The sequence below is a fragment of the Megalops cyprinoides genome, chromosome 10, assembly GCF_013368585.1.
Source record: "Megalops cyprinoides isolate fMegCyp1 chromosome 10, fMegCyp1.pri, whole genome shotgun sequence".
Classification (NCBI taxonomy): Eukaryota; Metazoa; Chordata; class Actinopteri; order Elopiformes; family Megalopidae; genus Megalops; species Megalops cyprinoides.
The window spans coordinates 34,708,716-34,726,118 of NC_050592.1; the positions used below are offsets into that span (position 1 = coordinate 34,708,716).

At 44.8% G+C, this 17,403-nt stretch overlaps 1 protein-coding gene across 1 annotated transcript in view; it reads left to right on the forward strand.

The window, feature by feature from the left end:
* The window catches only part of cdkal1 (CDK5 regulatory subunit associated protein 1-like 1), a 315,495-nt gene that overhangs the window by 152,554 nt on the left and 145,538 nt on the right, over positions 1-17,403 (forward strand). The gene's annotated exons all lie outside the window — the stretch shown is intronic.

Below are 17,403 nucleotides of genomic sequence, written 5' to 3' on the forward strand. Positions count from 1 at the left end.
CCTTCATTTGAATTCCATTATACCCTACAGCAAGGTACTTAACCTGAATTGCTTCAGTAAATATCACTGTACGAATAGAGGTGGAGGGAATTATGGAAGTAGAGAAATGTAATGGCTGCATTTATGAACATGCACAGTAAATAATATCAGTTGACCTGTTAACTGAAGCAGCTCATCTCTTTGAGCAAGACCACGTGACTATAGAATAGTGCAATGTGTGGTATGGTGGGTTTTTTGGTTTCAGTTTTGATCTTGTCTGATATTGACTCTAAAATATCAGACTCTCCAAACAACCTGATCTCACACTCTGTAACGTGAGAGTGACACACCCCATCTCTGCACAGGTGACCTCTTTTCCTTCCTGCCTTTCAATGCAGAAATAACAGGTTGTCCTGGATTGATGACGAAGCAGCGACTTGCATTTGTGTACACTGTTATCTCACAGGGCATATAACACAGGTGCAAAGGTGGTAGCTATACCATGTGTGAACGTAATGGCTATACACAATGTAGCTTTGATTGACTAAAAAAAGTACATTACACTACATACAAAGTAAATAACAGAAGTCAAAACACATACTTATTGACTTTTTTCCCTAAGAAAGTGATAGATTTATTTGTAGTTTTTGCACCTCAAAGAAAACTATTCATAGATGTATTTGTTGTTTTTTACACTGGTTGAATGGTAATGGAAAGGTGTAGTAGTATAGTACAGTGTAGTATAGTATAGTATGATGGAGCATATTTCAGGGAGTAGCTGCAGTTGTGGGGGGAACTGCTACCTCCTGCGTTTCAAGCTTCCACCTTCACAGACCTGCTGATCCCCGCTTTGTTCTACTGGGTTATACCCTTGAAATTGCGCTCTTTCCCTCTTTGCCCAGGTGCCTCAGTACAGCCAACAGCACAATGGCGAGATGGATAGGGTGCCATAAATCACAGGGAAGATTTATGGCCCTTCTTTACACTGTCTGTTTACAACAATACCTCCTGCGAATGTGCAATTATTAAAGACCAAAGAATTAAAAAGGCATCATAAAAACGGCCACTCGGTGCCGGGGCGCCTGGGAAATTTCATTAACGCAAGCAAGTGCAGGGCACAGCTCACAAAGCTAGCTTATGTAGCATACCTATTTGCAATAATGAAATGTGTCAGTCAACTTTTCCTGTTTTTTTTTTTTCTTGTGCCTCTTTTAACTGTGAGTCTATTGTGTCGGGCTCTCGTCTTTGTGAGTCTCATGTAGGTGTCTTTGGCCCCAGCAGGCCTAGGGCCTACAGCGCAAGCCTCTGTGCCCAAAGCCCCGTAGGAACAGTGACGAAACTGTTAAAGCCGTCACGGAGGGAACGAGGCCTGAATTATGTCCTCGATAGCTGAGCACAGCGCAGTAGTAGTGGGCGCTGGTAATAGGGGGGAAACTGCCTGACATTTCATCTTCTATCCAGCAGCACTAAATGTCACTTCAAGTCGGTGGAAGATTTGCGCTTGACTGGGCGGCCTCTCGCCACATATGTCAGGTTGTGGCACAGGGACGGGTTTGATTTGGAGGCGAGGGGCCCCCTGTGTTGCTGGCGATGGGCTAATGTGGCCTGAAACATCTACCATGGGAGCTCCCTTCGCAAACCCCCCGCCCCTCCCCCCACAGCCCTGCCCATTACAGTAGGGGAAGCTCTCAGAACCCTTCTCAAAAAACAGGGCTGGTTTGGCATCAAAGGACACATAAATAAGACCGAAATGGGTTTTCCGCAGGCTGCGACCGGGCATGCTCGGAGCCGGTGCTGGGCAGAGGCGGCAGACAGATCGGCCCTGACTGGCGCGGGCAGCCTGAGGTGATCCTGATGATGCCTGCGCTGCTATCAGGCTTCAGTAGAGCTTTATTCCTACCCCGCTGTGGCAGTCCCACTCCTGCATCCCATCCTCCACTGCACATTAACAACCCTAATGGCCTTGCGCACTGCTGGGAGACTGGCAGCGGTGACCAGACCCTCAGAGGTCACTCACTCACAGGGACTGGCTGGAATTGTACTAATTCCTGGGCAGCAGCAGGTGTAATGGACATTGCATGTTGTTCGTCTGAGTGGATACGCATGCTGCAGTTTGGAGGCAAGGCAGGTGCCTCGAGAATGGATGTAGCACTCCTGAAGGTTAGCCCGCTGCTCAGTCAAGGCCATGCAAGAGATGAACCTCACTTCCAAACAGACCAGCCCATCATATTTAAACATGTTGCAAAGCTGCTCTTTTGATATTTATGAAAAGAGAACCAGAAAACATGATCACTGCAGAGGAATATGGTATCCACAAAAGTCTGAAGTTCTTATCTGTGAGGCAGAAGAGCAGTGGCATTGACTCTCCCTGGATCAGAACATTCAAATAAACTGACAAATTGATACTTGAATGTGTCACAGTGCAGTTTTACATTGAGTTATGAGTTAATGCTTCAAACATGATATGTGAAGCATGTGCACAGGTGTGCTGCTTTTTTTTAATCACACCTCTTTACTGGAGATGTTTGCTGTTTGTCAGAATACCTGCTTAAGCGGCATGAAACGGCCTTTAATATCTGCATGAGTGACAGCAACCTGACATGTGACAGACTGGAGAGCATGTCTCTAACAGGAGTCAAGTGTCCCATACAGCATTAATCCATTTGCCAACTTTAATTTCCCTGGCTATTCATCCTGTTTAAGCAGTACCTTCTCCATATTAAATATTAATGCCTGCCTTGGAGGGGGGCAGCTGTATTGGCAGGTAGGGGAAGCCTGGACCTCGCTGGCTGACTGAAGCTGCGGGGGTCCTCTGAGAGGAGTGGGGAGCTTTTAGCGGCTGTCGCTGCCGTGCGCTAGCAACAGGGAGGCCCCTTGCACCACTCCCCTTGCCTCTTGCCCCGGTGGCCGCCCACTGTCTTCATGCTCCAACACCTTCCATTTGACATTATTTGCAAGTAGAGCAAACCAAAAACATTTTTGGCGTGGAGGGTGGTGGGAGGGGGCAAAGCGTTCTAAATCAATAATTTAACAGAGCGACATGTTTTTCACATTTAGACCGCCTTGGCTTGTTTTGATGGGTGGGGATATGTGGAGCTGGGGCAGTTGTTAGGCAGTGAAATGAGTCTTAGAATCCTGTGGGGATTAGAATGATAACAACTTGTGTTTTTTTTCCTTTTACCAGAGCTGTCAGCACATGCATGCTTAGTCTACCTTGACTAGCAACAACAAAAAACTATAATGATGCAGAGGCTATGTCCATGCATTTCCATTTTGTTTTTGAGTTGCCAGCTCTTTATAGGTGATGCAGCACACAAATTGCATATGCATAGATTTGATTTCAAATAAATCAATAAAACAAGACTCCCACAGTCGGACTCTCCCGCATTTGTGGTTTAAGCCCGGGCCTAATTTGCTGAGGTTGATAAACAATCCAGCCTGTGAAATAAGCAGAATTAGGTCACTGGTCTTTAAATAAAAGCAGCCCCTTGTTACTTCTGATTAAGAGCAAAGACGACGGGGGATCAGGGGAGAGGGAGGGCGGGGCCTGGCTTCTTTGACAGCTGATATTAAACATTAACACATCAATGACTTTTTAATCGGGGTTCATTTACATATGTAATCTCTCCTCAGCGTCAACCTCTGCTTGCCTACTGTCAGACATGGGCCCCGGCCTGCTCCTGCCCTTCAGTGATGCGCAGACCTATTTACAGAGGCGCACTGGAGCGTGCGGAGCTGTGATTTGTCCCCCAGCCCAGAGGCCGATTCCCGGGGTGCGCTGACAGGAGGCAAGGGGCGGCTGAGCGGTGCGGACAAACGCGGCGGCCCCCCTCCCTGTCAGCGCCCGCTGTCTGCGTCGCGCCAGGGGTCAGCCTCCAGCGTCCCCCTCTCTCCTCCTCCAGCATGACCAGGAGAAGCAGCAATCACCTGCGTGTTTCCGCTTCACGCCTGACATGCTGGACACCTTCCCCCACCACCATGTCTGTCACCGATTGACACACTGCAACCTAATTCCATACTTCAGTAAAATGGTGACATTTGTTCTAGACCCAATAAAAGTCAGTTTATTTTGGGAAAAGAAAATGTCGACAATCACACTGGTTGTAAAAACCATATTCAAATAAAGGTCAAAAAGGGGTCATGTGAACATGTAAAGAAAGCAGAGCTTTGTTTAGATGCAGTATCCAGGACCCTTTCTCCAAATTCTGAGGATCAATAGCCAGTTGTGGAATTGACATTGAGGGATCTGCATTTGTTTTCCTCTGCCAGCAGAAGTCCTGCACTTTTGATAAAGAAAAACCTAAGCTGTGCCAGCAATTGTATTGACTGGTGCCTGAGTGACAGCTAATCTTAATTAAAATAAATGCTGGTACCTGTTGATTCTAAATGAACATCTAACCGCTTTTGATACTTCTCAAATGATTAGCCACAGAGAACTTTGTTGTGTAAAATACAGTCAATATTTACCATTAGCCTGTATCCTAATTGTTTGATGGCTTTGAATAGTTTAGATTTTTTGCAAATACAGATGCTTATGGCTAGACCACTGCTTGTACACACAGGACCATAGTGGGAAAAGTGATTTTTTCCAGGCCAACTCTGTTCTGGCTGTCACAAATACGATTGTTTTTTTTTTTTGGTGTGTGTGAGGGTGGGGATTCTTTCTGGACAACCATAACTTCTGAGCTCATCTGATTTTTCCTTAACCGCTCTGCCCATATTGTTTGGTGAGCCTGATGGTGGTGATTCATTTGTGAGGTCACAAGCAGAAGGACAGCAGGCACATTCCATGAAGAATCCATGAGACTGTGTTGTTACTATTAATGTAAAATTCTGTACATGACTGAACGATTTATCTGAAAAATTGGCAAACTGGTTGCATTCTTACACAGACCCTGAAAATATCATACATTTCTCACAAGCATGTTCAGAGCAGTTTTCAGTCCTTATGAACGTCTGTAGTTATCTGGACAGAATTAGATTTCCCTCAAAGGATGGACACTGTGGGTTAATGGCCTAATGTGCAGGGTCTTATGTGGTCTGTGTAACATGAATCATTGCATTTGTATAAGGATGTTCTCCTAATCCTGCCTTTATGAAGGCAGGGAAAGCAGAGGCGCTGTTGATCAACATTTGTTGTCATTAAATTTCCAAATGGGCTTGTTAATTACAGCAATTAAACTGCGTGTGGTAATTATTATGACTTCACTTACAGCTGTGAATTAAAGATTAGTGGAGTAGAGGGAAGTCGATTTTTCGGTGTATGTTGCTATACATATAGCACAGTTAACGGTTTCTTTTTTTTCTTCTTAAAGAGAAATATCACAGTTCACTAATTTTTCTCATTTAGCTAAGTGTTAGTGACTGAAAACCTCAGTTTGTTATAAGTAATGAATTTTGTTTATAATTCCAGCCTACCTGGTCCACTTTCCCATACTGCTGTGGGGTTGTCACTGATGTTGGCCAAAGGCATTAATATATATTGATTTGTTGATAAAAGCAATATGTGGAAAAAAACCTGACATTGACAGGTAATTAAATTAGCGTGAAACGATGACTAATTGGTGCTCTGTAATCACGGCATATTTTTCATTAGTCACATGAAATTCAGACAAACAATACAATTGATGTCTTTAAGTGTTTTGAAAATATTTGTGAAATTGCTTAAAGCTCAAAAAATTTCCCTGTCCGTTCAGAACTCATATTAGTCAAGGTGTATTAAAATAAATCTTTGCGGTTCCAGGCAGAGAGGAACAAGAAATCAAGCCTGTCTTATCCCAAGGTGGTGCTACCTCGCTACCTCAGATGGATACAGTTCTCTGTAATCCATCACACAAAAATGTAGGTCACTGCTTGGAGTATGTTGCCTTTATCTCAAACAATACATATGCTTAGAGAATTTACCAACAAACAAAGATTTGCAAAAAATACACCTAGTAGTTGATGGGGACCATATTTCTAGGATCACTGGGAAACAGGCTGACTTGTCAGCAAGCTACTATAAATGCCAAACCAAAGACCTGCAAAATCTAACACAGATTCCAACAACAGGTATGGCTGTCACGATAACCGCAATATTGCAGTACCGCGCTATTGACAAGCTGCAGGGGATGGCAAGCAACTGCCACAACCGCTACACACAAGAAACTATTTCGGTTGAGCAAAAAAAAAAAAAAAAAAAAATCCATAGATTTGCACTTAAAAGATTTAGGAACAAAGATATGTTCCAAGACCCCCCAGTGGATGGCTGAAACCACAGATAGTACATATATTATGTTTTTTCCTATACATACATACATACCTATGATAAATTTTAATTTATAAATTAGGCGCAATAAGAGATTAACAACAACTAATAATAAAATAGAACAATATATAGGGTTACTTGAACACAAGCACTGAAATACCGCGACAGTCGATCTGATAACCAAGACAGCTACTAAGTGACTAATGGGCAGGTAGCATATACAGCGTGGATAGGCTGGACAAAGGGATGATTCACATCCCTGGCGAGACAGCGCGAGATTTCATTGTGTAAAACTTATGAATTGTTTATTTCAGGAATTTTCCATTTAATATTTTCAGACCGCAGTTGACCGCGGGTAACTGAAACTACAGATAAGGGGGGACAATTTATATCTAGCCTAGGCTAAAGGCCTTTTTTTCATAACGGAGAAAAGGCATGTAGCCTACCTTGCATTCTTATTGCACCTCATTGCCCCTCTGTGTTCTGCATTTAACAATAAGCGAGTATTTAATTTGTTTTAAAACTGTGTCATCTTTGTCATTTAAAAAGTAACAGTATACCTAATAATAGCCTAACAATAAAGGTTATTTATATAGCACTAAAATCTCGATAAATGAAGTAATTTGCAAAAAAAAAAAAAAAAAGGTGATAATACCGCATATTGCGCTGTTGAGCCACCCAAAATCACCGCGGGGGAAATTCCTTCACCGTGACAGCCCTAACAACAGGTTCTTCCTTTTGCACTACCTCAAGATCAGATTTCAATTAATTGTTCCTGTGAAACAGGCTCAAGCTATTTAAATGGTCTTTGCCACACTTGAATTGAAATATGTCCTTAAGCGCATCTTGACAGGAGGCCAATGCTTAGAGCCTTTTCCAAAGGTCTAGTCTTCATAATCTCAAGAATTGCTAAATTTATTTTTTCTTGACATTCATTTCTCTCTCTCTCTCTGTTCACTCTGCTTGCATTCTGCCCTCTGAGCTCCCTCCTTCGGAAAGTGGATCTGGAGAGGGGCCAGGGGAGCCAGACTTCTCTGAAGGTCAGATGGGCCTCTGAGTTTCTGCCAGCAGCCAGAATGTTTGTTTATGCATTTTATTTTCTCCTTTTAGCCCAAAGGGCCGGCAGTCTCTGAAAAACCCCGAAACCCTGAAGAGGTCCTCTGATCTACTCATGGGAAACAAACATGCGGAGTTAAAGAAACAGAGATGCGCACGCGGTGTTCTCCGCAGACTGCCACATGCTCATTGGTTGTCCTGTGGCAGTGAGGCAGGACATAGCAGACACGTGACCAATCCCCTTGTATTGTCTGTGAGCACATGTCTCATATAGGGGATGCTGGTTTTACTGACTCTGCTGGACGGAGGAGTGGCCTAGGCTGCTGCCTATCAGGGTTGTCACTATGGCAGTGATGTCCTATTATAGTCAGGGCAGTTTTAAATGGCTACATATCCTGCTGCAGATAATTCTGCCTTTGTAATTGGAACCTGTTATTACTTTTCTTATTGTTATGTATCTTGAGGATTGATGAAATGGCACCCAGATTTGAATGTCTGGGGGTGGGGGATTTTGCCTAAGAAACAGAGATACAGAGCAGGGAATGTTGCTCCCATTGCATCACGGCTGTAGATGTGCTGTTTTCCTTCATTCTCTTTTTTTTTTTTAAATATCTGCACTCTATTGTAGCAAGTAAAAGCAGGAAGTTGGATGTCAGAGCTCATGAGCAGGTCAGCCCCATTCTGCCACCACCCCAGGTTCTGTCTGGAGAATATTTCAGCTGCAGTCTTTACTCAGCTAAAACGAGCTTCCATAATTCATTGTGGCACGTTGTTCTTGCTGGAAGTTGCACTTTCAGGATAACGCAGGCTGTCGGCCAGGTCTGGACCCCTTCCTCCCCCCAGTCTGGAAGGCCTCTCTACCCCCCCGCCCCTACTCCCCTCCCATCCTGTGAGTTGGTGGAGGGGTCTTTTGGTCTTGAAGAGCGTGGCTGCTCCCTCTAATAGGGCCTCTTTGTCCATCCCGGTTAGCGGCAGCTGCTTCTTTGTACTGGCGTAGCATTGGCTTCTCAGCGCAGAGAAAGGAAGCTAACTGCAGGTAGTGAATAGTCAAGGGCAGGGCTAATTTCCTCTCTCTGCTGCTCTGGGAGACTGTGGAGTGGAGTGGCAGCTGTTGTGTAGCACTCTCCCATAATGCCTGGCGAACAACAGCAGCAGCCAGCTGAAGGCGACCCACGGCTGTAGAGCTCACAGGCTCGGCGTTATCATGGCACCCTGGGTTATGGACGAATGAAATTCTGTCAGGACTCGTACCTCTCACCTGTGGAGGGGTGCAGAGGGAGGGGAAGAAGAGCGCTGATTCCAAAAGACAAAATGGCTAGAGGCTGAAAAACTGTGGAGGGACAAAAATGCTTTCCTGTGAACATACGTAGGCCTGATTCTGACCAGCAGCATGTAATACCTCGTGTCATTTACTCCTCCTGCTATCAAAAGCCAAATACTGTACTAGTAGTGTGAGACAGAGGGAGTCTTGCCTGAGAGGGGAATGGGCCTGCAGATTTTGCAGGTGTGCAGTCGTCACCGCTCTCTGGGAACCCCCTTTTGAGGAGGTGACCCTTTGGCCTGAGAAACCAATAGCATTCTGGTAAACTCTTGGCTGGAGTCAAAAAAATTATTTTGAATTTACATCAGATTTAATCATAGTTACAATCTGCATACAGCTGTGCGTCCATCTCCATACCAATTACTCTTGTTTGAATTTCTCATGAACTCGTCATTGCATAGATATGGAACACATATCACAAGAAAGGGCAGAACCGGAGCTTTGTAATGATGCTAGTCGCATATTTGTACATACCAAAGTAATCATGTTATGAAGACAGATCAAACTTCTGCAAAGTAATATCTTTACTAATTTCTTCACCCATGTTCACACTCCTGCTTCTCAGTTGAATAAATCACGAAGTCCCTATCGCTTCACAACATACCGCATATCCAAATAAACAGCAGAACTTACAGTTGTCTCTCTGTGCGACAACACATTGCCACCGGGTATTTCGCACACTGGCTACAACTAATACTACTACTGCTGCTTAAGTATGCTGGATGTTGTATATGTAATCTACAAAAAAGCTATTGTGTTATAACTCGCACAGAGGAGAGAGGGAGACCCCTATCCCGTTTACTACAACTGGCCTCTCATTTTGTGTGAAATTCCTCTTGGCTGTTGCTTAGAAGCAGACATCATTTATCACTGTGAAACGTGTTTTAATCTTTCAGAAGGTAATATGGCATACATGGGGAGTTGTTACATTAATGCCAAGAGCCAGAACACGATTGGAGCAAATGACTGTGTGGGCATGGCAATCACTCTGGTAGCATCCTACAAAAAGGGCAAGTGTTATGGCAAACGAGGTGAGAAAGCTGTGAGTGCATGTATAAATATTGTACACCCTGTCAGTCTGTCATGCTGTGGTGGTATAGTAATTTCACACTGAGCCTGGGTCACATTCACTGGTTGTTTGTAATTCTCAGAGATCAGGGCTTTAGTCTCCCAGGTTGTTTCCTTTAATTAAGGTGGAAGTGGGAGCGGAAACAGGGGAATTCTTCATTTCAATACACCACGCAGGTAGAAGTTTAGCTACAGTGGGCTGTTAATTACAGCAATTGCAAAATGTCTGCTTGTCTCAGAGTTTTAAATCTTCACTTAATTAGTGATTATAGGACAGTGTACTTTTGAGCTGGGAGACTGACAGCTAAGACATGGGCTCAGCGCAAAAAGGATGATTTACTGTTTAATTTCCTTTAGAATTTGGTCACAGATTGAACAGGAAATGGAGGCAATTATGTCTCCTTGAATGTTTGACTGGGTCACGACTGCATGGTATTTATCATTAAGCTTATTATAACTCCAGTCAGTTATGCCTCAGACAGGGCAAAATGTCTTTTACACTGGAGCTTTATACCCTGCACATGTACCGGGGATATATACAATATACTGTACATCTTCTGAGAGAGGGATTTACACCCTGTACATCTATGTGGCGATTTATACACTACATCTTCCAGGAATATATACAGTGTACACCTGTAGGGTTTATACACTGCACATCTCCTGGGAATGTATACACAGTACATCTACTGGGTGCCTAAAGCTAAAACTTCATGTTACACATGTAAGTATGGATAGCTTCATTAATTCATAATTAATTCATTAATACATTACTGCAACCAATGCCCTTGCTCATGCGTAGGTGCAGTCAGTGTCAGTATGCACACAGGTGAAAACCCCCATTTCTGTTTTATTCCTTTAGTTTTCACTAAACTGAGGAGTGGATTTATTTCATAGGCACTGGGGTACACAGGTGTGGAGAAGCTGGTAGACACTTTTCACAAAAATGAGCAGAAAGAACAAAAAAAAAACACCAAAAGAGACCAGCCTGAGTACAGTCAGCTGACAAAAGTGAGTGTCCTGCTCTCCACTCACATACTTGTGTTTAATATGCTTGGCAGGTGTGGCTCATTAACTAATGCGCTAGCTCACACAAACAAAGGCTGCATCCGAATACTCATACTGCCATGCTATATAGTACGCAGAAAGCAGTATGTCACAATTCGTAGGGTGTCTGAATACTCAGTAGGCATTTAATAGTAGTCGAACGGTACCTGGATGACCTACTACATCCGTTGAAATTTTGAAGTATGCGAATGTACTACACTGGACTACACTATCCCATAAGTCAGCTGGAGCCCGAATAACCGAAGAATTCCCCGGGAAAAATAGAAAGAAGATGGCGGTGTAGTCAACTTTAAGCTAACAAATCAATTGGCTTGTTACGTAACGTTAGCTTTTCGTTTTACCTCAGGTTGACAGTCAGCTAAGTAAAGTAGACTGATTTTTAAAACATGTAAACATCAGAGATCAAAGGACAGGTAAGATGGCGGCGGAGTACGTCCGAATTGTGTCCTTACTACTCGCTCGCATACACAGCCTGCTTTGGACTGCTCAGTGAGCGTACCAATAGAGGAACTTATACTCCCTTCTGTGTTTGTGAATTTACCTTTTTAATGAAGCCCTACATTTACAGCCAAAAGTCCTAGTCTCATGCGCTGTGGCTGTTCTTGGGGCATCCTTTTGTGATGATGAGTTTGGCTGAGTTGTGCTGCCAGTGGAGGGTAACTTCCCAGGCCTGCTCTCCTGTGTGGTGCTGACTGGTCTGCACACAGTCTGAAAGTGAAATGGTACCAGTTTGATTCAGATCACATAAGCTTCACTGACATGACTGTACAATGTCAGCGGGCGGCAGTGTAGCATAGTGGTTAAGGAGCAGGACTTATAACCGAAAGGTTGCCGGTTCGATCCCTGCTGGGACACTGCTGCTGTACCCTCGGGCAAGGTACTTAACCCACAATTGCCTCAGTAAATATCCAGCTGTATAAATGGATGACATTGTAAAGAACTGTAACCTATGTAAGTCGCTTTGGATAAAAGCGTCTGCTAAATGAATAAATGTAAATGTAAATGTACAATATAGGGTATGACAAAAGCATGTGAGAAGCTGAAACAAATTAATAATAATCCCTTATCAGGAATGATGCCTATAATAAGGATGGTGATCAAGAACTAGTAAGAGTTAATAAATATTAGTGCTAATTGTTTAGTATATTTATTTATTTATTTAGTTTTTTTTAGGGATGCTTGGCGCGATGTTGTCTTTTTTGATTGACTAACAGCACGCGACTTGGAGTAATTGGTAAAGGTGGGACAGTGTCAAATGCTAGTAGCCGCATAAATGCATATTTGTAGTTATACCCTAAATCATTTCACTTTGCACATTTTCACTTTTTATGCTTTGGAAATGCTTTTGGAACGATACATATCATTGTTTCACTTTGACCTGCGTCATGAAGATTCAAGCTGGAGGAAGAAAAATAACTGACTTGAATTTTTGAATTATAAAGAGCAGAAACAGGATCTGATGAAAACAAAGATAAAGAGTTCTCTGTTGACATTCTCTGTCCTACTCTGTCGAGCCTGATGTTTGAGAAATGTCCCGTTCTTCTTTTTGTGCCCCTGTAATTCAAGCGATCTGATTGCTGGAGGATCTGATCTTCACATGCTTGTTAAATTGCAGATTAGCCGGGCGCACACTGCGTTCTTTCCCGGGCACTGTTCCCCTCCCCTTGAAGGCGGCGACTGTGAATTGCGCTCGTGTTATCTGGGTGCGTATCAGCCCCATGGGCACGGCATGGGCAGGAGCAGGGAGCTAACGTAGCACCACATGTTTACAGATTGTTAGAGCCTTACGACACCAGTGTTAGCCATAATTGTAATCCTTATTGGAACAGCCCTTGCAGGAGTATTATACCATTGTTCTATCAGCTTGTTGCTGCTTTGTAAGAGGTGAGATGTAGCCCCTTTATGTGGCTTCATGGAGAAGGATTCGGTGCACCTGAATTTTATTTACACGTTTAAAAATTGAGACTGTGTAGTCTGTTATGTTTTGCGTCATATTTCCTAAAGGGGGAAAAATGGCAGTGGTGGATCTTAATGTCTGTGCAGCCACAGGCCAGTACAAAGCCCACAAGAAAGGTGTAGGTATACTGTGGCAAAAGAGCATATCCACAGGAGAAGGGGGCCTCTGGTGAGGGGCTGCAGGAGAGTGTTTGGTCGCTCACTTTACACACAATGCTCACAAACGCAATGTTTTTGAACTCGGCAGTGATGGAGGGTCCATGGGATGTACAGCATGTTGTCATTCATCCTGCTACATCGGTTCCCCACTGCCCCTCTCTTAGAAACAGGAGGAGCCCTCCCAACCACTGTGACTATAACATCATTAGTCAGGAATCATTATGACATTATTGATCTTTATGGCAGCATGAGTCCTTCCTTAGAGCCCATCTTGGTGTTTGCCCATCTTCCAGATCCATGTACTTTCCTCTGAACCAGGAAGGAGACTACCCAGTTAACGTGGGATGTCCTCAGAATGTTTCTGGAATGTCATTGCAACGATGTGAAGTCAGAGGTGGCAGGAGAACCAGTGGACAGTGGGTTAATGGGAAGGTTGTAGATCTCTGTGTTAGTTTGCTTTTGAGCAACTGTTTGTTTGTGTGTGTGTGGGGGTTGGGGGTGGGGGTGTGCATGCAAGCGTGTGTGTGTGTGCGTGTTCATGTATGCGTGTGAGACATACTCCACATTCAGTGTGAATGCTGCTCTAAAGCAGAAGCACAGGTTGGAGGCCTTTAATCTCGACTAGAAGCGTACAACGCTTACGACATGTATCAGATCGTACATCAGAAATAATAATTAGAGCTCCTGTTCCCTACATATCCTCTGCCGCTTTTGACATATTACAATTAATTCCAACTATTCTTTTACTAAATTGAGCTTGAAACATCAAAGTGGAGAGATCTGCTCATATAAAGGATGGCTACATGTGTACGTTTGTATTAAATACTGTTTGTGTTTGTACAGGAAGCAGTGCTGTTTGAGTTGTAAGTTCTGCTTGTCAGAGGTGGTGTACATTCTCCACAGAGAGCAAACAGGTTTTTAATACATTTGTGGGTTGCATGGGGGGTGAAAGTAGGAGGCAGTTTGTATAGCTGTGCCCTCGGGATGTTCATCAGGGCGAGCTCATCGCAAGGTTTCCTGATTAATACTCCACAGTGGCCGAGCGCATACAGCTGTCTGCTGAGCGGGGACATGCGAGAGGCGAAGTTTAGCCTCAGAGAGCCCATCTGTGTGTTCAACAGGTAAGATATAGGCGCACCCTGAAGTAATTTGGATTTGAGCATTTTTGGCTTTGGTTGGGGGGAGTCTGGAAGAGCTGCTGTAATTTTAGAATGGTTGAAACAGTAGGGCAGTTGCCCCCAGTAATGCGTTCTTATCTAGTGCAGTGAGAAAATAATGCACAGGGGGATTATGTGAGAGAAGGACAGGGTGATACCTGTATAATACACAAGCCTCAACATGCAAACTGGTTTTAGTCTCATTAGCCTCATTGCTTTGAAACATAATCTTACACCAGTAAAGATACTGGCCACAGATGGCTGTACAGAAGTCAGCTTTCCGGCAACTCAGGTTAGCAGTCTTCAGAGAGGCTCACTGTTGAGGGCTGACCCAAGGTCGGTAGTAATTACCCCCTTCCAGCAGTAATGGCATCTAATGCCTCTACCAGAAATGTCCCCTAAGCAAGGCTGGCGGGGATGGGCCTAGCTCCTGAGGTGTCGTGGAGCACAGTGGATGCGTTGTGGTTGGGATCCCACCATGCTGTGCTTAGCGGAGACCTGCGCGCGACCAAATGCATTATCTGTCCGTGTCTTAGGCACAGACACTCTAGATATAGCCAGAGGGTAGGTCCGGTGTGCTTTGTGTGATCGGGTAAACAGAGCCTCAGTCAGATGAATGCCCATGAATCTTTTATGCCACAGCTTGGGAGGGAACGTGGTGAAGCTTTCAAGAGGCAATTAACAATTAAGAACTTTACTTTTTGCTTGTCGCTGAAGACGTGCGGTTTGTTTCATGCAGCGTGCCTCGTGTTAATGCGCCTTTGTGTTGCTCTCAAGGCTGATGACTGAATTTCCGTGCTCACTCAACTTATTGCCTCTGACACAAGTTTCCCACCATGCGCCTTCAAAGTAGAACCCCCTCCTCAGCATTCATTGCGGGCTTAGCATTCTGTACATGGCAGAGTTTAGGGATGCCTGCAGAGGGCAGAAAAACTGTGCTCCTCTTGTAGCATATTCCAGTGTTCTGATATCCCATAGTAGATCCCAGCTCGAGGGATCCCAGACAAACTCTCTGCTCCCTCCACCACGCTCCTCTTGCTTATGGTAACGTTCGGCGGTGTGTTTAGTTTGGAGAGTGGCTTGCTGCAGGAAACAGGCCAGCCCTCTCGCGCTTGCAGCAGCCTCTCCTCAGCAGCTGTTTCCTCCCCTGCCCTACCAACCCCCCCCAGCCACTCCCCGTGGGGGTCCCTGACCCCAAACACCCGCAGCCGACACCCGTTCTTTTCCACTCCGTCCCTGTTTCCACAGGCGCGTCTCCCTACCCCTCCCAGTGCACGCCTCCACGTTTTAGGAAAGAAGGGGTTGCCCTGTCTGTGTGGCGTGACCTCCAAACTCCAGCAGGTCAGAATAACAGCTCCCTGGGCCTCCCTTCGGGCCACCCGTCACGCCGTTTAGCGAATGGAAACCTCCGCCACGCTCATCCTGTTTTCGGCTGCTCTCCACCGTGTTTAACGGCACCCTTCCCCTCACTTGCTCAGGTCGCTCCATTTTTCCAGGTTCTCCAGGTTCTTTCCAAGTCAAGGTGGTTTCTGCTCTCTAAGCTTTTACATTTGTTTTCAAACCAGTATTCCAGAGGCTCACACAGGTGAACTCTGATACCAAGAAGTGCATAATCATTGGTGGCCGTCAGTTTTGGAAGAAAAAGTTGTGTTGGTGGTGTGAGAGAAATAGACCATCCTCTTGATGGTGTGAGAGAAATAGAAATCATTTTATTCTCCGATCCTGAGTTCTGGCTCAAAGCGTGAACAGAAGGAAAACACTGTGTGAAAGGGTAATTATGTGGTCTTAGATCCATGGGGAGACGAAGGTCTTGGTTTGAGACCTTGAGCGCTCGTTAACTCATTAACCTGAATTGGATTTGCTGCTGTCGGCTTTGCACCAGTAGGCCCCCCAGATTACTGCTGGCCCTGCTCCTCCCTGTTGGGCTGCACGGGATCCCAGGTATGCGCTCAACACTCACAAAAACAAGGTCATCACCCCATGCGCCAACATTGACAGCCCCAAAAAACAAGGCTGTCACTCACAAAAAGTAATGGCATCTGCATATCTGTCCCTCTTGAACCAAAGCTGTGATTACAGAGCAGTCAGCAAAGCCCGAGTGAGCGTGATTAAAGTAACAACAAGCAGATGTGAGGAGGATGCTCGCTCCTCTCGGGAAAAAAAAGCTTTCCATGAGCATTGCCGTGGCCTGTGCCACTGCCGAGCGTGAGGGGAAAACACCTTAAAAAGAACTGGTCGGCTCTTCCCACACGTTTCTTTCCGTTTATGAGCTTCCAGTAAAAACGAGTGACCAAGCGTGTGTCACTGCTGACGCTCCCATCCCCCAGCACACCGGCCAGGCTGCCGAGCGAGCACATTCTGCTGAGTGTCTGAAACCGTTCCTCTGCAGCCGGGCCCTGCGTGTTGGGACAGCCAGTGACACAGGAACAGCCTAATTATTCACAGGCTTCTCTGAGTGCTGTGTTATAAATAGGCCCTTTTTATGAATAAAGTCGTTGCAACAGTTGTTGTTTCTCCTCTGGCTGTTGGCAGACGGCCCTTCCCCCAGCGAACAAAATAGCCGTTGAAGAAAAACTATGGAGGCTAATGTTTCGTAATCGACCCGTGATCTATGTGGCCACACTTGAAACGGCATCACGTTCTTTGCTGACATCCCAACCATTCTCTCTGCTCTATCCTAGTTTGGGACCGCTAAAAGAGAGTCTTCATTTAGTGGAAGAAGAGGAACACATGACATGCATTGTGGTAGTGGAATGTGCAAATGCAGTTTGTGGAAAGCAGGACACCCATTAATGGTGTCCTCACCACAGAAAGTGAAATGACTTTTAAGGCAAATGCTTATTGTACTGAATGTAGTGACAAAGGCAGAAGATTCAAGGATATATTGTAAAGAATACAAAGCAAAAATCAAAGGAGGTTACTTTAAAGTTACACAATGCCTTTGTCAGACCACATTGAGTGCTCTGTGTCGTTTTGGGTGCCACACTAAAAGAATGAACAATTTCTGTGGAGAGATTTAAGATCTTTTTTCTCAGCTAAAGGAGACTCGAGGGATTCGGTTGAGGTTTTTAGAGGGGGTTAATAAAGTGGAGTACAGAAGCTGTTTCTGTCAGCAGAACAAGAGGACATAGGGAGAAATTAGTCAATGGAAAATTTCACCCTGGCACTGGGAAATACTGTATGTCTTTAATTCTCTGGATAGTTGATCAGTATTCACAATGAAAGCAGAGACCCTTAAAGTGTTCAAGGCCAGGCTTGACACTGGTGCACTCAAAGTGCAGGTAAATTTACAGGCCTGGTTAGCCTGAATGGCCTGTTCTCATTAAACTCTTTGTTATGTGCATAACTTTTAGTTGGCTGAAGGTGCCTGATTCCTAGTTTATTTACTGTAT